The following is a 25,599-nucleotide window of genomic DNA, read 5'->3' as shown; positions in this document are numbered from 1 at the left end:
GCAACTACTCAAATATGCCATTATAGCAAAAAAGCCACCATAGACGATAGGTAAGAAAGGGTGTGGCTATGCTCCAGAAAAACTGCATTTAAACAAGCAGATGGCAGGTTGGATTTGGCCATAAGCTGTGGTCCACAAGATGATGGAATTCCTGAAAAGTAAAGTCTTCAGTTTTCAGTGTTTTGCATGTTTGTTTTGCATCTGTTCGCATAATGCCAAACTCACAAAGAAGAGCTGGTAAATGTGTTATTAATTTTAGTTTAGTTAAATCAAATTATAGCAAATCAAATTCTAGTAATTCTAATATTTAGAAGTCTGGTACTTAAAAGCTGAGATGTGTGCTGTTCAATATGTAACCACTAGTGACATGTGGCTGTTTAATCTTAAATTAATTAAAATTAAATAAAATTTAAAATTCAGTTCCTTTGTTGCATTAACCATATTCCAAGGATTCAATGGCCATGGGATGCTAATAGCTATTGTATTTAAACAGCTCAGATACAGAACATAACCTTCATCACACAAAATCTATTGGGCAGTCCTAGATTATATGATGCACAAGGAGATATCTTCACAAAGAATCTGGTAATGCATAAATAATGGTTTGGTATGGCTCAAATGCACCACCTGGATGGAATTTTCAAAAATGTGAAGTTACAATATGCACAACAAATAAGAGTGTGAATTCACTTAATAACTTGGTAATTAGACATATTTATTCCATTATTTAAAGCAGAATGATTAAATAAAACTCTGTGTATATGTGTGTTTGCATGTGGGTGGATAAGTAAAACTCAAGATTTACAGTGGATTTTGTGCAAAAAAATAAGTTACTGTTACCAAGGAGTTTTCAACATTATTGGCAAACTGTTGGAGAAACATGGAAAATATCTCTGTGCTATTTCTTGAGTATGTGTGTATGTGTGTGTGTATGTCATATATGATTTTGTTCAAAGGATAGAATGAGTTAAATAACTATTTCTGAACATTTTAGACTTTAACATCCTATTCTTCACGTTTGTTATTTCCTCTCCAACCTGATATTTTCATGATTTAATCATCTCTCACTTTGATTACATCAATAATCTTCTAATCTGTCTTCCTCTAAGATTGCTACCAGTAATTGATCTTCCACTTAATCATGTATGGGATAAGTTTAAAAGGAATGGAGGATTATGTCATGTTGCTTTCAAGCTTAGGGGTTCCTCCCTGCCTACAAAAGCTGAGGCATTAATGGTTTTTGTCCAGCGTTCCTAAATATCTTTCAGACTCTTTATACTTCATGCTCTCAATTACTGAACTACTTGAGTATCCCAATCATTGTATTCATGACTTTAATACTGTTGTTCTATTTCCTTGTACATACATCCTCTGGCCCTTTATCTTGCTTATACTTACTCATCTTTTAAGATTCACTCGGTTGACATATGGTATTGTTCAATCCACTTATTTCTATTACTATACAACATATTTAAATGATAATGGTAAGTGGTTTTCAGGGATAAGAACAGTAAGAGAAGACTCTCCTTTAAGGTGAAATCTAAATTGTAACCACAAGGATGAATAAAATTCAGTCAAGTCAAAAGAGGCAAGAGAATATTCCGGTCAACCAAGGAAACTGCGTGTCCAAAGGAGTGCCTGCAGGCAGGGGAAAAACACAAATGTTAATCCATCTGCAAGTAATGTAGTAGACCTGGAGCAAACATTATGAGTTTTGAGAAATGCTAAACGATGAGATGAGACATAAACAGGACTTTCTTCTTAAAGGGTCTTTAAATGTCATTCCAAGGAGTTTGCAATTTACCCTGAGATCAGAGAATATTGGAAAGTATTAATAGGGAAAGGGTGAACAATTAGACATGTGTGTCTGGAATTAACCTAGAGAGACAAAACTAGTTTGGAAGATTTATGTCTAATCAGCAAAATATGTTAACACTTCAGATTGGATAGATCAGAGGATAACTAAAAAGGTGAAAGTAAAAGTGATTCATGATGTGTTGGACACACCGGGAAAATGGTAAAGGGTAATGAGTGCATAGCAGGCTTCTAGGATGGGTTACTACCTGAAACGTGTTTTTATTCTATTCACTAAAAACACTAGCCACTGAACAAAGTGTGTGTGTGTGTGTCTGTGTGTGTGTGTGTGTGTGTGTTAAGGGTAGGGAAGATGTGATAATAAGTTAATTTCATATGTTGATATGCCTGTGGTCATACAAGTGCAAGAAGATAAGAGTAAGTAATTAGATGCATGAATTTGAACAAGAGAATTCAGGAATGAGGAATGGAGATACAAATTTTAGTGGCATTAGATTATAGGTGGGTGGTTAGGACTTGGGAGTGGATAATAAATAAATTAAGGGCAGGCTATGAAAAGAAATTCTACCTTTAAGACAAGTTTAAAGGAGAAGAAAAAAAATAAAAAGCATTAAGTGTGGTTTCAGAGGAACCAAAGAATGAGAACATCTCAAAGAGGAAATTGTGACAGGCGGAATTCTACGATGATGCCCAAGATTCCCACCCAGTGGTTTAAGTGCCCAGTTTGGTCTCTTCTCTTTGAGTGTGGGTAGGGCCTGTGACTATGATGGGATAGCTTCTCCCCACCCTGATTAAATCACCTTATATGGCAAAGGGCATACTATAGTCACTCTTCATGATTGTTATTTTTCATTTTTCCATAGCAGACTGGAGGGAGATTCTCTTGCTGGCTTTGGAGAAGAAAGCTCCTATGTTATTAAAAAGGCCCCATGTCTAGGACATGATTCTATTGTCTAGGAGTAGATAGAGATCTCCAGTCAATAGGGAGCAAGGGAAACAAGGACCTCTGTCCTTCAATCTGAATGACTTTGGAAGAGGCCCTGAGCTCCAGATGAGAGTACAACTTGGTCAACACCTGGATTTCAGTCTCCTGAGACCCAATGCAGAGATGGCAGTGATGCCATATCCAGACTCATGACCCACAGATCTGTAAGAAAATAAATACATGTTGTTTTAAGATTAAAAAAATATGTAGCTAAGTTTTTGGTAATTTGTTACATAGCAATATAAAACCAGCACAGGAATATTCCAAAGTACTGAAGAAGCATGAAACAAACAGTTTAACTTGAGTTTGCCAGCAAATATGTTGGTGATAGAGATAAAAGAAGTTTTAGTGGGAAGATGGGTGGAACTCAGATTTTACAATATAAAAAAGGGAAGAGGAGGGAGGGGAAGGGGTTTTAACTGTATCTACATCAATGGTGATGAGCAAAAAACCTTGAATAGTATTTAAAGAGTGATCACTTTTCCTTTTACGTTTTAATATGGAACTTGATTATTATTATTATTAATATCATTGTTGTTGTTTTATGTAATGGAGAATATCCAGAGGAGAATATGGAACCTAGAAAATAGAAAGTGGATTATACAAAAGTGAAGCATCTTTGTAGGCAGAAGAGGATAAAATTAGGTGCTCACAAACTCAGGAAGCAAAGCAACTTTGACAATGTCAGGAGAAAAATGTGAAACAGAGGACATCAAATCCATTTAAAATGGATATGCAGGAAAGAAGACAATTCTTATTTATTGGCTTCTCAATTCTCAGTAAAGAAGGGGGTAAGCCTTTCCCCCTGCCCCCAGCTTAAGGAGACATTGAAGATCATGAGTTAGTGAATTCAAATTCAAGCTTTAACTATTATTCATTACAGAACCTTGATATTTATCCTATCATTCTCACCTTCGGTTTACTCTCAGTAAAACCTCTTCTTGAGAAAATTTAGAGGATGAAACTAGGTGATATTTGTAGAGGGTTGAGTAGATGGCTTAGCACATCGAGTACTCAGAAAATTGTAGCTATATTATAAGCAAGACTGAGCATGGCTCTGTGGGATAAAGAATTTGAAAGGAGTGGGAAACAACTTTGTGAAGAATAAGAAAGGCAATTGAGTGGGAAAATATGGAATAGTTCCTCAAAAACACTTAGGGCTCAGGTGAGATAGGAGATAAAGAATTTCTCCTGCTACCAGTATGTGAGGGTACATGATTATTTGGAGCTGGCTTATAGAGAAGCCAAAAGCAGGAGAGAATACAGGGAAGCCAATCCTGGGTAAAATTTATTTGGGCTAATTGCGATTGAAGAACAATGGAGCAAAAGACTTGAGGGAGATGTAAGGGGATGATAAAATGTTCAGAATTGATAAAGACCAAACTAAAGCCAGGAGTTACTGATAGAAAGAATAAAGTAGAGAAGCCAAGGTACGGATATTTCCACTGATGCCAAGGATATACTGTGCTCAGAAAGAGAAAAGGAGAAAAATGGAAGACTGTCATCACTGAATTTGATGACTACATTTAAATTTTTAGAGGTAAAATTGATAGATGTTGATTAATAAAACAAATAAATAAATTTTAAAAAACCTAAATGTTGTCCAGCATGATGGCAAAAATTGAAATAATGGGAAGACCTTAAGCCAGGTACCAAAGAATTTTAAACATAGAAGTGACTTTCCAGTTGGTTGAAGAGAGTGGCAGGGAATGGGGGGGGGTGATATAGTCAAATATTGCCTTCATGTCAACTGGGTATTTATTATAGTACTAAAATTTTTACCTTTGCAAATATTTGAACTAAATTGGTATTGAAATATGCATTGCTTTATGTCTAAGATTTGAAAACTTCAGGAAATTTTAGTCTCTTGTCTCACTTTTGATTATTATTACGAACATTTTATTTATGTTTTGTGAAGTGTTTGTCAGGAAGAATGACAATGCTGTGGAAATGCTGTCATGTTGTAGATGAGTGTCAATGTCATGGTGAAGTGTGAGTAAAAAAAGAGATATTTTCTGAGTATTTCATGTATATAGGGAATCAATAATGTTAGTTTTCCTAGACTATCTGGAGTCTATAGAGTACCAAGGTACAAAAAAAAGACTCTGAATTCCAAGTACAGATACATGAATATTAGTTCCTCCTATTGCTCAGTTAATAGAAAATAAACCAATACGCAAAATATTTTTATTTAGTGCTACAGATCCAAACATCTTTAGAGACACTACATAAACTTCATGATGTACAGTTTTTCCTCTTTCAGAATCAGGAAAACCTGGTAGATGAAGGTGGAAAATTTCTGCAGTATACTTTCTTATAATTATTTTTTCAGAAATGCCAACGTCTGCATCTTTTTCTCTAAGTTAATATGGCACCCCGCGACCTCTTGCAGCCCTGGCAGGAAAACTGCACAGGCTCACGGAAACATGCTTAGCAGGGAAGGCTGGAGGCTTGTGACACATACTTTACACCTGTTTAGATGTCTTGTCACCTCATGGGGCTGCTTGCGGTTTCCACCTCATGTAAATTTTGAGTTGAAACTATGGACTAACATTCTTTAGCAGAGTGTACTTTTGTCTGATTTTGGAACCCGATTGCCTTTTCTAACTCAGCCACACTTTCTATAAGTTAAAAAAATATATATATATATTTGTGCCAATTTTTGTAACTGGGCTTTTATTACAGAGCATTCCTAATATGTGGCCCTGTAATCAGTCAACTACATTCCCTACAGTGTCTTAGTTATAATTGAGAATAGGTTTTGATATTCAAGCTTAATCACTTTTACAAGTTCAAGGACTCTCTTAATAAGCCTTGGTATGGCTCATGCCTTAGAAGCTATTTATTCTGTATGTCAATGTTGGAATAATCCAGGCATTGCTCTCAATTTAGGAAAACTATTGCTTTTCTCAGGATTCATAAAAAAATAATAAAAATAAAACAAAATTGTGAGGTGCTTTGCTTCTCTCTTTTTTTTCCATTGGACTAATTGGAACAACGCAGTAACAAAGTCATAATAAAGATTCTGAACTGAGCCCATTATAATAATAATGTTTTTAAATATATTGAGAAGTAGCCTGGCTTTTGATGTTTATAAAATACAAGGTATGGATCAAGGATTTTTTTTTTTTTTTGCATATCATTTTCCAATTGTTTTAGCATCACTTTTTGGAGACTATCTTTTCTCCATTCAATTGCCTTTCACTTTTGTTAAATATATATGCTTGAATCTACTTTGGAATTCTCTCTTCTACTTCATTTATTTGTCTATCATGCCCCAATACAATAGGCTTATAATAAGTGTTAAAAGTGGATAATGTAAGTCCTCCCCCTTTGCCTTCTGTTTCAAAGTTGTTGGGTCATTCCAAATCACTTGCATTCCTTCTATACAAATTTCAGAATCAGCTTGTGAATTTTTACAAAAAAGCCTTGTAGGATTTTGTTTGTAATCACATATAATGTATAAATCAATCTAGAAATTATTTTAATAGCAAAAATATTTTTTTTTTTTTATTTGACAGAGAGAGACACAGCGAGAGAGGGAACACAAGCAGGGGGAGTGGGAGAGGGAGAAGCAGGCTTCCCGCTGAGCAGGGAGCCCGATGCGGGGCTCGATCCCAGGACCCTGGGATCACGACCCGAGCCTAAGGCAGCTGTTCAACCAACTGAGCCACCCAGGCGCCCCTAGCAAAAATAATTTTTAAACTTTAATTTAAACTCATGTTCATAAATTGCAAGCTAAGTTTCATATCTTATGTTAGACCTAATTGGAGCGGGTTTTATTGATTAAAATAATCACCGATTCTTACTGGTCATGCACTATGCACCATATATCGTAATTTTGTATATACTATAACTAACATTTAGTAACTGATTTATATCCAAAATGTTTCCAATGTTTTGATCTAATATACAAGGTAGAGATAAACACCTTTGTACAAACATTTCCAAATGTTTATAAATTCTAAGATTTTGGTAGGATCATTTCTTAGAAATCAAATTGCTTGATCACAAGTGTATGCATTTATAATATACAAAGACACTCCAAATTACCCTAAAATTAATATTTCCTTAACAGATAAAAGTTCCTATCTCTGTTAATCTTTGCCAACACTTATTTTAATTTTGTTTTATTTTGCCACTCTGAAGAACAAAATAAATATTTTATTTTTGTTTTGTAATACAAATATTTATTACTATAAGCTGAAACTATGTAATATATTTTCTCTACTAATAATCCTATGCATTTGTTGTTAATATTTTTGGCAATTTCTCCTTTACTGTCATTATTCACATTGAATACAGGAGTTCTTTGAATTTTAGACCAATTCATTGCTATGTACATCATCTAGCTTTTCATACCCTATTTAACCATTTTTACTTGACATCCGTATTATTTCATTGATACTTTATATTTCTATGAATGCAAATATTTGGTCTTTTGCTTTTGTTTTGTTCTTGTTTTTTGGCTTAGAAAAGTATTCTTTATTCCATAAATAAGGCACATACAATCACATACACACATATTACCCAATACTTTCTATAATGTGTTTATTCACTATCACAATAATAAATCTCTGTTACAAACAACATCGAAATGTCAGGCAGGTTAAGCAAGAAACATTTAATTTTCATGCACGTGGGGCTGAGTCAGCAGGAACCCTGCTGGGCTAATTTGTGATTCATTGGTTTTGTTCCGGGTTGTATATTGGGTTCAAAAGTACTCTAAATATTTCTTCATTCTAGGGCAAAACTCCCTCTGGACATGTTTTTTCCCATGGTAAATGGAGAAGCAAGAAACAAGTCAAATTGCACAACCACATGTAAAGCTCTTGTTCACATTTAGCCTAGTAATTTTCCATGGGCCTAATTAAGTCACATGTTCAAGTTGAAACAAAATGAGAGAGGTAATTGCATGCTGCCCAACTCTAAAGGCAGGGCAAAGGCAGATAGGATGGGAAGAATTGGAAGTACATTATCCAGTGTACCCAAAACGATTTCAATTTTCATTTGAAGTTCATTTTCACTTTAAATGATATAGTTTTGTCTTTATATATAACAGTATATAGTGATCATATTTTATCAATAGTATTTCTTCATAGATATAATTTATTAAAACAATATATTTAATAATTATTATTTAACATAAACGTATCATATTAATATAATATATTAAATTATTCCAACAAGATTCATTGAAAAGACTATCTCTTATCTACTGTTTTGAAATGGTCATGTATTTAATCATCATATATTCTTACTTTCTGGTCTTTCATTAAGGTACTTGTCTATTTTTACCCAACACAGTGAAAATTTAGACTGATGAAAAAGGTGCCCTTTCTCTATTATTTAATAAAAAAATATTTATGGCTACTCTTGGTCCCTTTCTCTTTACAAGATGTGATAGTTAATTTTACAAAATTTGATCATTAATTTACAAGACACATCAAAGTGCCTTGGCTATAGTACCCCATTATTTAATCAATCACTGATCTAGGTGTTGCTCTAAAGCTATTGTGTAAATGTTGTTAACATCTACAATTAATTGCTTTAAGTAAAGGAGATTATGCTTTATGGTGTGGTGAGCCTCATCCAATGAGTCAAAGGCCTTAAATGCATAAACCAAGATTTGCCAGCGAACAAATACTGCTTTAAGATTAAAGCATCAACTTCTGCCTGAGTTTCCAGCCTAACGGCTGTTACTGATCCAGTAGATAACATAGACAAATTTGTCAAGTTTCACATGAAGACCTATTGGAAATAGCTTGGAAATTACATTTAAATATAGATTTATTTGGAGGCAAATGACATCTTTATAGGATTGAATTTTCTAATAAAAGAAAGTGGGACGATATAATTTGCATCCTTTTATATTCTTTTAATAAAATGTTATATATTTCTGGCCCAGACTTGTCAGTTCATTACTAGATATTTTACAGTTTTTGTTCTTTTGTGAATAGGTCTTTTTCTATGATGTTTTTAAGTTGTGACTGGTATCAAGTTCAGATTATTTTTTTCCATATCTGTTACTTATACTTGTGCCTATTTTCAAAAATTTTTAAACTATTTTCTGGTCAAATATTTTTTATTTCTTCAAATGGACTATTTAGGAAAGTTGTTTTCTTTTCTCTGAGTATATGTCTTCCATTTATTTTTTTTTAAAGATTTTATTTATTTATTTGAGAGAGAGAGAGAATGAGAGAGAAAGCACATGAGAGGGGGGAGGGTCAGAGGGAGAAGCAGACTCCCTGCTGAGCAGGGAGCCCGATGTGGGACTCGATCCCGGGACTCCAGGATCATGACCTGAGCCGAAGGCAGTTGCTTAACCAACTGAGCCACCCAGGCGCCCTATGTCTTCCATTTAGAAGTACCTCTCTGAGCATAACATTCCTGGACTTCCTCTGGCTTCCCATTCACTCATTTGTGGGTGATAAGTTTGAAGAAAGAAATATGTGTATCTTCTATAAACTGCTTTTTTTCCAGGAGAAAAAAGAAAGAAAGGAAGGAAGGAAGCAAGCAAGCAAGCAAGCAAGCAAGCAAGCAAGCAAGCCATTCCCTTAATTGCATTTGGCTCTTGGTAAATTTTGGATATAGGCCTTGCCTGCAAGGAAGCCCTGTGGTGGTCTAGCCTGACTTCAAAAAAGTATCCAATTTTTATTTCTGAGTTTCTTTAAAAGGAAAAGCATCTGCTACAATTTTAACCACCATTTTCCAGTACCAGTTCTAGTGATAATGAAGGCTATATATCTTTTTCATCTGTTATACTTCTGTTTCTTTCTAATGTTTTCAGCACTTGGGAGGGGAAAGATGAGTTTTTAATTGAGTGCCCTAGATATCCATTGAAATAGGAATCATTTGTAATTAATTAATGATTATTTTTCCTTATTTTATTTTTTGTCTTATTGCACTGAATATGATTACTAGCAAAATTGTGAAAAGTAGTTTATACTAGAGAGCTTTCTTAATTTGTTCCCGGAACAATTTTGAGGTTAAATCATAAAAATATTATGTTTGCTCTAAGATTCTGGAAGACAGTATTTATCAATATTAGAATGTTTCGTTTTAAATTTTGCTTATAGAAGTGTGATCATATTGCTATGAATTTATCTCCTTTATTATATTAAGGTGATGATTTTCTTTCATATAATGAGATGTGGGTAAACATTTAGACAGCTTAAATTGTGTGTATACACATACCTCTGCATGTGTAAAAGCAAATCGTTAGGATGAGCTCTCTGAACCAAATTTGTAAATACACATTTCGAAGTTTGGGTAACACTTCCTTAACTAATTATTTTTTTTGGTAGAGTTTAAAGATATAGATATAATAAAATAATAATTTTAAAAATTCTTTCCTAGCTCCGTATCTCACTTCCGTGTTCTTCCTTATTTACATATGTCCCTAAAAAAAATAAGTATTCTTTTGAATGCAAGTACTTTATAATTCATACATAAATGTCATTGTAGTTTTCTAGCTTGTAGTCATTCAATATTATTATTTAAATTACCAATTCCATATTGTTATGTATACATCTAATTTGTGGCTTCTATCTTGTGCATGGTAGTCCATGATATACATTTAATGGTGGAGACCTAAGATGTGAGACTTACCAAATATTACCACAATAAACATCTTTCTATTTGTCCTCCTATGCAGTGTGAGAAATTGCTTCTGGATATAAACCCAGGATTGGAATTGCTATAATCAAGTTTATGTGAATATGAACGTGAGTAGAAGGTGCCAGTTTATTTAAAATTTCCTCCAGATCCTACAATCTCACCAATAGAACATGAGCACTCTTGTACCTGTACTCTTCTGTCAACACCTGGCACTATACAGTTTCTTAATGATTGTGCCTCTAGTAGTCTAAAATGCCTTTTACATCATAACTTCAAAACTTAAATTTCATACCTTTGATTCCTAAGCATTTTAAACATTTCTTCAAAATCATGTTAACATTTGTTTCTTCTCTTGCAGATTGCTTTCCTTACATAAATTAGAATGTTCTTATCTCTTGCACATGTTTCTGTTGGGGTTGATGTCTCTTCTTTTTTCAATATAGTGTAAGTAGTAGCACCTTGAAAATTTTTAAAATTGTATTTGTCTTTCTCCTTTTGTCATCTTCTCTTACTTTGTTAGTGGATTCTTTGCAAAACAGAAATCCTAAGTTTTTATATAATCAATTCATCATTTTGTGTCATATAATCTGGGTTTGGTATCTTGGTTAAGAACATTTTCCTACCCTGAGTTACATTAATAAAATAAATACTGTGGAAGTACAGTGATAAGATATTATTATCTATTTTAACTGATTGTAAACTTTGATTAAGTATTTGGTAAGATAATTTATTTTTGCCTGAACACTTCTCTTTAATATCCCATATTTAGTGTGTATCTCTGTCTTTCCGTCTTTCTTTAGAAGTTATACAATACTAATTCCAGAAATAACTAAGAGTTTAATAACATGATTATAACAAAGTACCTTAGAAATATGAGAAACATGAATCATAATGGTATTCCAAGGAAGAATAAGGTTCTATAACCACTCACTCTGGCTCCCTGGTATTTCACTGACTCATCCCTTGCTCATTTCCTTTGTACATACTAGTCTCCAGTAACACTGTCCTCATTTTCTCAGACACATCACTAGCTCCTGCTTTGGGGCCTGGGCCTTGCATGGCTCTGGCTAGAAGGTTCATCTTTCAGATTCAAACACAATTTACTCTCCCACTCCCTTTAGGTCATTTTTCAAATGTCACTTTCACTGGCATGCTTTCCTGTAACAGCTCCCAACATACCTTCTCTTCTTCCTTGCTTTATTTTGCTCCTCATGACATGTCATTCTGTAATCAGTAATATTTAAATTACATATGGCATTTACTGTCTCCCCAACTAGAAAATAAACTCCATGAAGGCAAAGATTTGTTACACTCTTTACTCCTGTTTTCTTATCATATGGAACAGTAACTTAAAGGGTGATCTCTTAAATACTTATTAGCTGAATGAATATGTCAATCAGTAAATCCAAGTTAGTAAAGATTCAATTATCCCTTTTTAATCTAGGAACTATCAGGTGTGATTGAAAGCTATTGGCAACCTTCAAGTATCCCACAAGGAAAACAAGACAAAACAAAGCAAAAACAAACAATAAAACCTTTCTTGGTCATCCTGACCAGCCCTTTTGTAATTTAGCAACAATTCTAAACATTTCTAAATATAGAAACAACATTAAAAAAATAAAATATCAGAGATTGCTAATAATGGAAATAAATAATTATTCCCATAAGGCTTCTAAAAGCATAGGAGATCAGGAACAGATATCTATTTAAATTGAATAGGACTTCCAAATTTGTATTTAAAATCTTTCTGTTTACCAAGTAGCGTATACCTACACGACATATACTTAAATTCTCATCTGTGCCTAAAATGTTATAGATGTGTGAAATGAAGTAAATCTGTTCTCATGAACCTTATTTTCCAGTAGGGGATATAGATAACAAACAATAGAAATGACTAAAATAATACCAAATAATATGAGCTCTATTTTTCTGGACTAAAAGTAATGCAAAATGTACTAAATAACAGATATATATTTTTTCTCCAAAAACTAAGACAAATTTAGCAAACATTTTTTCTCCTAAGATTTCATTAATTTCATAAAATATGGCAATGTGTTTATTAGCATACTGTGAAACATTACCATATATAATTAAACTACACTTATCAAAATAATGAATAAAGCACATTTTGTGGTACAGCAGTGTTGATGTTTTTCATATTTATTCGTTCACTAACTAATCTGCCAAATTCAGTAATCTCTAGTGAGTCTCCCAGTTAATAGTGTAAATTACTGAGGGGCTACTCTGGTAATAAAAAATAATAGCAATTCTGGGAAACAAAGCATTAGCAGTTTAATGTCCAAACATATTTTGGTAGATACTATAAATTAAGAACACAATGAAACATTTTTCATTCAATTAGAATATGTTTCCAGAGGGTCATAATGCAATTTAAAAGGCTGCTTATAATGGATATATCAAAGCACCTGAATTTTAATTCTATCAAAATGTTTTCAAGATGTTCTAAAGAAGAGGATTACCTACATAATGTATCATACAAAAGAGAAACTACAACACGAAAACATCTCTAAATCTAAGATGTCTAAAATCTCTTTGATTAATTCATTCATGTCCTTAGGTTCTGAAACTGGAAGCTACAATACCTAAGTTCCAGTATTTAGGGGCCAAGAATAACAACAAAATCTAGACAGTATATTAATTAAATTAATTAACTAATTAATTAAACAAATATCAGTTGAGCAACTCTTGTGCATCTGGTACTCTTCTGGACAATGAAGGTATAATGGCAAAACAGAACAAATTCTTTGCTTATATTGTGTTTTCAGTTGAATTTGGAGAGAGAGACAAATAAATTAGATACATAAGTAAAACACACAGTCTACAGTGCTAGTTAGGTTTCTAAATCTACCCCTCTTCTTCCTGAGCATATGTCTACCCTGCATTTCCAGTTTTCTCTTGCAGTTAGGTGTCACTGTGTAACACATTTCTCAAGAATGAAGGGTAAGAAGAAGAACTTGTCTTTCTTTCAAGCCTGATCAGAAAAACCTGGAAATGGGTATCCTTGTGACTTGAGAGGAGATTGGGAAATGCACTTGTTCCAGGCTGGCATTTACACACCAAGGGGAGATGTTGTGGAGCCACTAGAAGTCTTGATACAGGAATTAGGTATGAAAAAATTCCTAGTGCTACACACTGTTTAAAGGTGAGTCTTGAAAATAATTTGAAATGATCTAGGTGAACAAGAGTTGAAAGTAAGAGTGGTTTAGGCAAAAGAAAAGGCAAGTAGTCAAGAGAGAGCTTTGCTTTTAGGAAACTCTCAAACCTGCTCTGTATTTCACATACTCAACAAAACTAAATAATAATGATAATGATAATAATAATAATAATAATAAAGCAGGGCTCAGAAAATGTGTAAGATTTAGAAAAATAAATTTGAGAGTTATCACAACATAGGTAATTTGGAATTCAGGAATGCTGATTAGATTACTAACTAGAATGTGTAGAGAAAGATGTGGGAATGTATTTACATGTGGCCTGAAGAAGAGGAGTAGAAAAGAGAAAGAGGAATCTGAGTTGGGAAAAAAAGAGAGAGAGAATACTCATCGTAAGGATACTTAGTATTACCATACTTAATATTAGAAGAATCATCAGAGATATCTTAATACCAGGAAGGAAAAACTTGATCAGGAATAGGGAAAGTTGAGTTAAATTCAATGGGAGAATGTCACTGAACCTCTCTTTGAGGCATTTACTGGTAAAGGCTAGCAGAATATGCCACCCCAAATATGACTCTGGGATTTCAGAACATGCCACCCAAAAAGTGCTTCTTTGGCATATTGATTATTTTGAGCTGTAGGTACTTGAAAAACAACAAATGGAAGGAGGGGCTTTCTCTGAATTCCCTCTTATTTCCCTAAAATAGACCCAACAAAAAGAACTCAATTGTCATAATCCTCTTCTGAGGACTTTGTCGATTGGGGTAAATTGATTCTTATCACAAAAGAGGGACAGAAATTGACATCACACACACATAGATGTGCCACAAACTGTCATACTTTCCATCTATTTTTCCAATAGACCCTTCATCTTTCCTAAAAATTATTCTTTCCTAAGAAGCCTACATCCCTTCCCCTTTTCCCCTATTAAGATGGTAGTTATCCTGAGAAGTTACTCATTTTTCCCTATGTATTTCCCATATATACATGAGAGATACATGTTAATAAATGTATTTATTTTTTTCTTATGTCTTTTACTACTGGGGTCTCACCCAGGAACTCAAAAATATGGAAGGAAAAATATTTTTCCTCCTCTGTAGTGGAACTTCTGAAGCTTTACTTTCCATGGAATATTCATTAAAAAATAAAATTAAAAAAAAGATTAAAAGGCACTAAAGAGAAGGTGTGTGGTGAAACTGAATGTGGGTATTGGTCCATAAGAAAGCCTCTAGAATCAGACTGTGGTTGAAATCCCAGCACCAGCACCACCAAAAAATGATATTTTAGAATGAATAAATACTTACCTTCTCTATGCCTCAGTGTCCAACACATAGATTAGCCATAATAGTATCCATTTCAAAAATTTATAATAAAGATTAAATTGAATGATAAGTTAAATGATCTAAATTTCAAAATGTAAAAGTGCTAAGAATAATCCTAGGTTCATAGCAAATACTCAATATAAGGAGGGCACTTGATGTGATGAGCACTGGGTGTTATAGTCAACTAATGAATTATTGAATATTACATCAAAAATTAATGATGTACTCTATGTTGGCTAATTGAATTTAAATTAAAAAAAGGAAATACTCAATAGAGGTTAGCTATTAGTTTATTAATGCACAATTTTTGTTAGAAATTTTGACAACAGAAGAAGGAAAAGTATTAAAAGAGTAGTTCAAGAGGGCAATAAGTTGATGAGAATTTGTTTTTTTTAGAGTGGGCTGAGTAAGGATATGTTTAAAATTTGTGGGACAAATGGACTTATTAAGTGAATGAGAGTAAATGATAGCGATAGTTATGATGCCTGACATGGATGTAAGTCTTCAAAGGAAAGAGGTCTAGAGGTCTTGAAAATACCTGGCAAACAGATACTACACGTAGAAGGTGAAATAGTGTCTAAAGAATTAGCAGAAAAAAAAAAAACAAATAAAAAATTAACAGAAATCTGCTTTCTTGTTTTTCTCCTCTCTTTTAACAGAAAGAAACATTCAAATCAAGTTAGTGAATAAAGAGAAAAAATAAATACAGGAAGAGGTAAAGAAAGAAAATAAAAATTTAAAGAGTAATAATGAGTGGTTAGATTATCACAAAAGAGGGACAGAAATTGACATCAGTAGATGTCAGTGGTTCAGTCAGTAGAGCATCTAACTCTTGATCTCAGATCATGTTCTCAGGGTTGTGAGTTCAAGCTCCGCATTAGGCAAGGAGCATACTTAAAAAAAAAAAAGTTTAAAGAGTAAGAAACTCTAATAGACTTCATAATTTTTTTCCAAGACCCTCTGACCTTCTTACTCTCAGTTCCTCACATTACATTTTGGAGGCTTTTTTGATTTAGAGATTAATGAGGACAGTGGCTAACACGTGGTATGAGAAATGTCTTCAGGTATTTTGAGAATGTACTATTCTACTTTATTATAATGATTGCTTTTTCTAATAACACAGGGGCCTTGACTGTGTAATTCCCCTTGTCTTACTTTGGGTGACTCCATGTTCAGACCAAGTCTGCTCATCTCACATTATATTCAATTATAACTAGGAATCTCTTGTGGTGTTGGGGGGGAGGATTGTTTATTAATTATAGGTCATGCATTGTTCTTTAAATGTTTGCAGTCAATTTTGAAATAGAGCTTTAATAGCTTGTTAATTTTCTTAGACCCTTGCTTTTTACACATAAGGAAATAGGATTCTGAAGAGCAGTGTCACTTTTTATTGCCTTTAGAAATATCCCTTTATCATTCCCCAATCTGCATTCCCCCTTTTCTTGATACTACATGTCAATAAGATGAATATGATTCAAAGCATGAATATATATGACCCATCTTTTAACACTAAATGATAAAAATATCAAGTTCAAGATTTTAGAAGACCTGATAATAACATTCTCTGCCATGCAAGAATTATATATAAAGAATAAGTGAAGTATATTTAGCTGACCCTGAACAATATACGGCTTAGGGGCACCAAACACCTACACTGCTGAATATCTGCATATAACTTATGACTCCCCAGAAACTTAACTACTGATAGCTAATGTCAACCAGAAGCACTTCCAATAACATAAACAGTTGGGATGCCCAGGTAGCTCAGTCGGTTGAACGTCTGCCTTTGGCTCAGGTCACATAAACAGTTGGGATGCCCGGGTAGCTCAGTTGGTTGAACGTCTGCCTTTGACTCAGGTCATGATCCCAGGTACCTGGGATGGAGTCCCGCATTGGGCTCCTTGTTCGGTGAGGAGCCTGCTTCTCCCTCTACCTGCTGCTCTCCCCTGCTTGTGTTCTCTCTCTCTTTCTGACAATTAAATAAAATCTTTAAAAAATAAAAATAAAACAATAAACAGTTGATTAACACATATTTTGTATATTATGCATATTATATACGGTATTATTATAATAAAATAAGCAGAGAAAAAGTTATTATATATACGCTTTTAGGAAGGAATAATGTTTTTAATGTTTAAGAAAAATAAAAATACAAAAGAACAATGAAGAAAACCACACCAATGTTCATAGTATAAGAATAAATACATGGAAAATAATTAAAGACAGAAAAAGCACTAGAAATAGTGTTATGGAAGGTCTTACATGATATACTAAAACCATGAATTAGTACACATGTGAACTTTTCTTTCTCCACGTTATTTTCTCATATTCTTTCTTTCAGTCACAATGTCAGTTCTTTAGGTTAGGCCCTTGTTATTTCATGCCGGAATTGTTTAAATAACCTTCTTATTCAGTCCCTAGGACTTCAAGCTCTTCCCATCAGCAAGGTCTTGAACATTATCACCGGATTTATATTCCTAATGCAATTTTTATCTTATGTGTTGGTTCACAAACCACTTGGTAGCATCCTGAGTTAAATCTGAAACCACTCCCCACACATGGAGGGCAAAAAGAGATGGAAGAAAGAGGCAGACCATTCCAGACTGATAGGTGGCAGTTTTAAAAAGAGAGGGAACTTCTTTATGAGGCTTGCCTTGGGTGGCCTCAAGATGAATAGATAGGTGTCCACACCCACCCACCAGAATATTAGAGGTTTATATAAAGGACTTACCTGAGTTCAGTGATATATACCATCCAGATGGTCTCAGCTCTACATTACTATCCCAAGGTATCATATTTGGGAGCAGATTTTGGGAATAGGGAAAACAAGTGGACCCCACATTCTAAGGATAGAGGAGGGGGTGAGGAGCCACTGATTGCTCAGGTCCAGCTCAGAGGTCAACTGGCAGCCACATCCTCTCAATGACTGTCCAACACTGTCATTACCCCAATAGTGTGTTTCAACAATTTGGTCACTAGTTTAATCATCCATCCAGCTGACTGTATATTAGGCAGAACTAAGACCTGATGCTTGATATTTAAAGTAAAAAAGGATATAATTTCCTTTGAGGAAATTACAAGGTAACAGCTCTTTCCTCCTCTAGGATCAAGTCCAATTTATCTCACTCATATTTAAGCAAGCCTTCTTTACCTAAATTTTAGCACTAGCATGTTTATTTACATCAATCAACTGTACTCTGGAAATTCTTTTCCCTAGTCTACCTCTAATTCATCCTGCCATTTCTTTTGCCTTAAATCCCCCCTCTCTCCATTTACTGAAACATGAACCTTTAAGAAGAAGCTCAAGTGCCACTTTTGCTTTCAAACCTTCCCTGATGGTAATATTCTGAATCACTTTAAAATAATAGCAACACCAATAAATAGCTCATAATTATATGGGATTACTGTGTATATAATACTGCACTAAGAGCTTTTTATGGATTATCTTTTTAATACTTGGAAAAACTCATTTATTCATTCAACAAATATTTGTTGAGCACTTACTCTGTAAACTGATCTGAAGCTAGGATGATGTGTAGACATTATAGTGAATCAAATAAGACCACTGTGCTTATTGAGTATTCCAGACCAGAGACACAAATGAGCAAATATCAAGCGACATAATTCTTGATACTGATAAAACTCTCCAGAAAATAAAAAGAGCAAGCTGTAGGAATAATTAATATAATCGTTATTCTGCTTTTTGTCTAAACAACTAAGGTGTGTGTGTGTGTGTAAATTATTTTACATAAAAGAAATTTGAGGTTTTAATTATATACATTGACTACTTCTATTCTCCTAGACTTAAATTATTTGAGATGAGAATTCACATTTTCCGAGTTAATTATCTTTCTTTCCTTCATGTAGCCTAGGCTAGTATTTTGTCCTAAATAAACTTAAACAGAAAATTAATAAATAACTTTATTTTTTTTACAACTGTAATACCAAGGGAAAATATGGTAAGGCACATGGAAAAGACATTTCCATTTTGTTTTGTAGCATGTTTTCTTTACATAAAAATGTAAATACTTTTTCACATCCATATGATGATCATTACTGAAAAGAAATATCCTATGGTATGCAAAAAATGAGATGCATTTAACCAATTTCTGTTTGTCTTAGGTTCTGTAATTTGTAGCAAAATATGAAACAGCTATAAGTCTTTAATGTACAGTATATTTAGCCAATATATGTGTTGAAATTTCAAGAAGGTAAGTGGGGATTTCAAACAATTACATCATCGATTGACCAAGAGATAAATTATTTGAGTTCAATACACATAAACTTAAAACATATGTTGTCACCTTTTGAATGTGCTTACATGCAGCTTAATTTTTACTTTAGTTTAAAATTTATATTTCCTCCCCATCTTCAGTAATAAAGAATTATAACTTAGCTTATCAGAAAAATTATACAAATATGCTTGGTCCTTTGCTGCTTTATGACTATTAAGATTTGCTTTGCAATAGCAGATTATAAGCAAACTTTCATTTATTAAACTAAGTAAAAGTCTTAAATAATTTTCAAAAGACTTCTGGGTTTCTCTCTCGCTCTAATTCTTTTTTCTATCCTTTAGTTTAGCTAATTGTCGTTTTTCTAAATATGGATTTTCTCAATGTTTGAATGGGAATCTCCCACAGTTTCTTTGTAATTTTTAACTATGTAGCAACAACATATTGACATTGGAAATGCCAGAGTTGTGCTCTTAAATTTTAATACCATTATATCCTTAAACTAAGACCCAGGGCAATTCTATTGTAATGTTTAAAATAATATAACTGTTGTTAAGTAGTGAGTCAAAATTTTAATATTATTTTAATGATAATCATATAGGCATATAGGGGAAATTTCTTGCAACATTAAACAATGTCATGATCGTCTTCTTTTAAATTGCTAGGTAGATTATCATTTTTTGTTTATTACTACTTAGTCTTTGTGATTTATTTTAAATTTTCAAGCTGACTCTTCTGAATGAGTATATAAATATATATACATAAGAATTTCATAAAACATGATATCTTGCTTTTGTTTCCCTAATAGATAAGATGAATATGCAGTTATAATATCTTTTGATCTCATAGTTATTTAATATTAAATTTGCCAGAGTAAATAAATCTCCATGTCTGCAGGATCTAGCAAGAGCTTTGAATTCTCTGTGGTGATCATAGAGGGAGACTCCAAAGTGCATTTTTGGTTTTGCTGTAGTGCTTCTGATCTCTTTGACCTTGGAAATGATGGGGGAAGAAGATGATGAGAAAAATAATTCTGTAAAAAAAAATCAGAGATGGAAAAATGGTCTTATATCTCTGTCAAATGTTAAAGAAAAAATTCAAATACACTTAGTACATTCAAGATCTTCCATTTAAAATTATTTCTGCACAGAACTGTTAACTGATATTTATAACAAATAAGTGAATCATAAAGAAATCAGCAACAACAATACAAACTTACAGTTTATTGACAACTGACTGTATAAGGCAGTATGCTAAGCATTTAAAGTCAGATATTAATTCTTATGCCACCTCAATACTGAAGGATCTATGATTTTCTATATTTTACAGAAGAGAAGATAAAAGCTCAAGAAAGGTTAGCTGTTTTGCCAAGTTTCACACAGCTAAGAGGTAAATCCACACATAATGCCTAATCTTGTACCTTGAAAAATTGAACACACATATTTATATGTATTTTCAGCAACTGCATCCTTCCTTCCAATAGTTGCCTTACACTTTCTCCAGGTTATGGACATTCTGGTTTAGACCCCCATTTGTATCTTTAGTATTTTCTCCAGTCATTTAACTGGGTATTCTACTTTAATAGAACACTTATGTTCAATTCCATTTATTGCTTCTTTAGGTTTCGCAGATCTTAGCCCGGCTTACCATTGGTCAGAAAGGATCCCTCACCTGGGCAGTCGCTCTGCATCCCTGAACCCTGTTCTTACTTTTCCTCAGAACACCCTGATGTTCCAGAATCAGTCCTCCATTGAAGTTAACTATTTGCCTTTCAATATGAGGTGGTTCCTATTTTGATTACCAATACTTCCATACAGTCCCCTCTTCCTCCCAATCAACATGGCTATTTTGTATCATTTTCTCTTAAAGTATAAACACAAAGCAGGACAAGCTCCTATAGTGAACTCTCCTTTATATGTGAATACTATTTGAAAATGTCTGTTTAGTGTTTTATTGCCAAGTATTTACACTCATTAAAATGACTAAAATTTTGTTAACTTTTCTCTCCAATGTCTAGATGTATGAAGAATGTTATCTTTCTTCATATCCTGTCTAGTACAAAATCATTTACTTTTTTGTTCGGTCTCCAAATAAGCCCCATTTTGAATAAAAGAATATTCATTCAATTCATTCATTTGACACATTTAAAAAGCATCTTCTGTCACTTCAGGTTGTTAGAGTTCCATCTTGTTCATGTTCACTCAATGACCTCTCTTGGGGCTATGTGTTCCAGGCCCTCTGGAGATTAATATACATACCTTAGAAGTGTCCTCCAAGCCTGAGACAGAGGGAAGCTTGCTTTGGCCTCCAGTGAATCTGTTAGAGATAATATAGTCTTTCCCATTCTTAAAGTGCAGATGGCACCACAAAAGGTCTGTTAAATATTAGCTGTCAAGTAGGTGCATATGAATTCTTTGATCTCACTACAATGACCTTCTGTGCATCCTCTCACTCTATAAAATCTGGGGACTAAGGTCCAGACTTTGTAACTCCATAGGTGGATCATCATCCCCCTGATGCCCTCATTAGTAATTCACCTTGAATAAAAATCTGTGCAAACTGTATAGAGTGACTTGCTTTGTTTGTCAGTCTCAAACTGCCTTCTCCACCTTCTAACATAGAATTTAAATTATAAGGTATAGTCTATTTCTGGGCTCTCTATTCTGTTCCACTGATCTATGTGTCTGTTTTTGTGCCAGTACCGTACTGTCTTGATGATGACAGCTTTGTGATAGAGCTACACTGTTGGTGGGAATGCAAGCTGGTGCAGCCACTCTGGAAAACAGTATGGAGGTTCCTCAAAAAGTTGAAAATAGAGCTACCATATGACCCAGCAATTGCACTACTGGGTATTTACACCAAAGATACAAATGTAGGAATCCGAAGGGGTATGTGCACCCCGATGTTTATAGCAGCAATGTCCACAATAGCCAAACTGTGGAAAGAGCCAAGATGTCCATCGACAGATGAATGGATAAAGAAGATGTGGTATATATATACCATGGAATATTATGCAGCCATCAAAAGTAATGAAATCTTGCCATTTGCAACAATGTGGATGGAACTGGAGGGTGTTATGCTGAGCGAAATAAGTCAATCAGGGAAATACATGTATCATATGACCTCACTGTATGAGGAATTCTCAATCTCAGCAAACAAACTGAAGGTTGCTGGAGTGGTGGGGGGTGGGAGGGATGGGGTGGCTGGGTGATAGACATTGGGGAGGGTATGTGCTATGGTGAGCGCTGTGAATTGTTCAAGACTGTTGAATCACAGATCTGTACCTCTGAAACAAATAATACATTATATGTGAAAAAAAAAAGAAGAAGAAGATAGCAGGAGGGGAAGAATGAAGCGGGGGAAATCGGAGGAGGAGAGGAATCATGAGAAAAGATGGACTCTGAAAAATGAACTGCGGGTTCTAGAGGGGAGGGGGGTAGGAGGATGGGTTAGCCTAGTGATGGGTATTAAAGAGGGCATGTTCTGCATAGAGCACTGGGTGTTATATGCAAACAGTGAATCATGGAACACTACATCAAAAACAAATGATGTAATGTATGGTGATTAACATAACATAACAATAAAAAAGTAAATTATAAGGTAGACACGTTTCATAAATATAGTAAGGGGGCTATTAGGTATTATCCTAAACATTATGGAAAAAACATAGGTAAAACAGCTTAATGCTTAGGATGTCATATCATAGAAATGAGAATGAACAATATCCAGGAAAGTTAGGGTGATCAAGAGTATGGATTCTGTCACAAAGAAGCTCTTTAACTTTGGAAACGTATTTAATCTTTCTGTGCCTAAGTTTAGTCAGTTATAAAGTAGAACAAATAATAGCTCTTATTTTATAATATTGTTTTTAGAACAAATGCATTAACAAATGTAAAGAGCTTAGAGTACTGTGAGTCATTATATGCCCTTGATAATTGTCAGCTATAATGATGAGGACTAGTATGCAGGAAAGCAAAAGATTTATGCAGGAGAAACCTCACAGGAAAAGCACAAATACAGAAAAGTTTAGAATACACACAGGGAAAGAGAAGTTACTTTGGTTGTCAGGATTTGGAAGAGCAATAAACTATGGGAAAAAAATGAAGCTAGAAAGATATGCGGGGACCAAAGTTGAGGGACTATTTACTGGGCATAATAATTTTATGATATAAGTTATAGGATGAAGTTATTGAAAGATTTTATGCAGCAGAATATTATGGCCAAATGCACATCTTAGAAACACAAATCTAGTAAGAAGTATATAAAATGGATTGGAGAGAAAAATTTGAAGTAAGAGCTGATGACAAAAATGAAAACATGACAGAGATGATTAGGTAACCTTGGAACTTGGTATTTTTAGGATGTGAAAAGATAAAATTTGTTATGTAAAATGTGTAACTCCTGGGACCATTTTAAGTATTAAGGGCTTAGTTCAGAGTTAACAGTCAATTTATGTTAGCTTATGATTATTATTGTGATGTCTGATACGTTTAAACAAGAATTACTAAATGTTATGACTTAAATGACTCTGGCAATGAATGATAAATTGACAAAATGGCAGAGTGAGTTTGGAACAAGAGATGATGACTTAATTTTAGACACATTGTATATGAGATTTCCATGGGATCTGCACAAACATATGTGTGCAGAAATCATATGAAAAAAGACATTAAGAGTTCAAATGAGAAGCCCAGGTATGTGCAATGGAAAGTGGAGTTGGATCCATGGCAACCAACAATATATGGGGTAGAGATGCAGCATTGGGAATAAATGAGTTCACTTAGGGAGAGAGATACAAATAAGAAGAGAATAAAGAAAAGAGTAAGAACATAACCTTCATGTTCACTAATTTTTTCTTGGTGTATGGATGAAGATCAGCTAGGGAGTGAATGGTCAAGGAGGTCTGAGGAGAACTAACAGTTAGTGTCTTTGAAAGAATTCATTAATCAATAACACTAAGTGATTACTAATATGCTAGCTGGTATATGTACTTCATAAGTATTAACTTTTTTAATAATAAAAAAACTCTTCTGTAGGTCCTATTATTTAATCTTTTTTACAGAGAATAAAACTCAATGCACAGATGGGATAAGTAAAGTGCCCAAGATGGGAAAAATTCAGGAAGGGCAGTCATCACAGTTTGCAATACCCTTAGACCAGTACTGACAATGGCCCATTGGCTTTGGCAATTAGAAGGTGTGGTGGTCCTACTGCAGAATGATTATAGCAGTGAGGTAAGGGTTGAAGTCAAATTGCAATATGGTAGGAAGTGATAGGTCAATCAATAGAGAAGACAGTACAAATAGTAGTTTAGTAATTTAGACAAATAGTTTGTCTAAAATTTATCACATCTTTTTCTTTAAGCAAAGGTGAGTGCACATAGCTATTATCAGAATAAACTACATTTGCTCCCTGATCATTTGAGGATGTGGATTGTACATATGAGATTACTTTCCACAAACATAATTTTACCATTCTGGCTCTTTTTTTTTTTTTTTTTTTCCAGACCAGCTGACTGTAGTGTCTAGAAATTACCCTTCAACAAGCTTGAAATTGCCTAAAATGTTTCAATAATTGAGTTTGATGAACCCCAAAATAATTGGATTTTGTTGAGTTTAATATGGGCAAAGTATTATGCCTAATTCTTCATAGAGAATATTTCATTAATCCTCACAAAAGTATAATTTAACATTATCCATTTTTCTGATGAAAAACCTGAGACCTAAAAGATGCCTAAGGTCACAGACCAGAAAACAATAGATTTGCTAATTAATCCAAGGGCAAACTCATTCCAAGGCCTGTGTGCTACTTCTCCCTAACCAAAATCTCAAGACACAGCTTATTTTTCCTCATTAACGATTCCAACTGGTGACAGAATCTTAGAGACAGTGAGCTTTAGTAGTTATATATATGACTTAGTTTAATGAGTCAATGATAAATTTTGCATCTCCTAATTTTATTTGATCTTATATTCTTGTATTTGACAAGTTTTAAAAGGATGATTATTATTGCATGCACTTCCAGGTTCCTTCTGGTTATGTACGAAGTAAACTTATTTCCAAAATAAAACAATGACACCTGGTTTTGAAACAAAAAATGTATTTGAAAGAAATTCTAAGATTATTTTGCTATAACAGGTTTGCAATGGATTTCTATTTTTCTAAAAGATTTTATTGATTTATCTGTTTTAGAGAGAGAGAGAGCATACATGAGCAGAGGGGGAGGGAGAAGTAGGGGGAAAGAATCTCAAGCTGACTCTGTGCTGAGCCTGATCCTGATCTCAGGACCCTAAGATATATCATGGCCTAAGCTAAAATCAAGAGTGGTATGCTTAATCAACTGAGCCGCCCAGGCACCCCTATAAATGAACTTTTAAGTTGCATCTTCCACCTTGTAAAGATTATTTAACTTATTAAATGTTTTCTGTAGGCTTTGACTAGATTTGACTA

The sequence above is a fragment of the Zalophus californianus genome, chromosome 2 (genome assembly GCF_009762305.2).
Source record: "Zalophus californianus isolate mZalCal1 chromosome 2, mZalCal1.pri.v2, whole genome shotgun sequence".
In the NCBI taxonomy this organism is placed as follows: Eukaryota; Metazoa; Chordata; class Mammalia; order Carnivora; family Otariidae; genus Zalophus; species Zalophus californianus.
The sequence above is the reverse complement of the archived record's forward strand: the minus strand, read 5'-3'. Positions refer to the sequence as shown.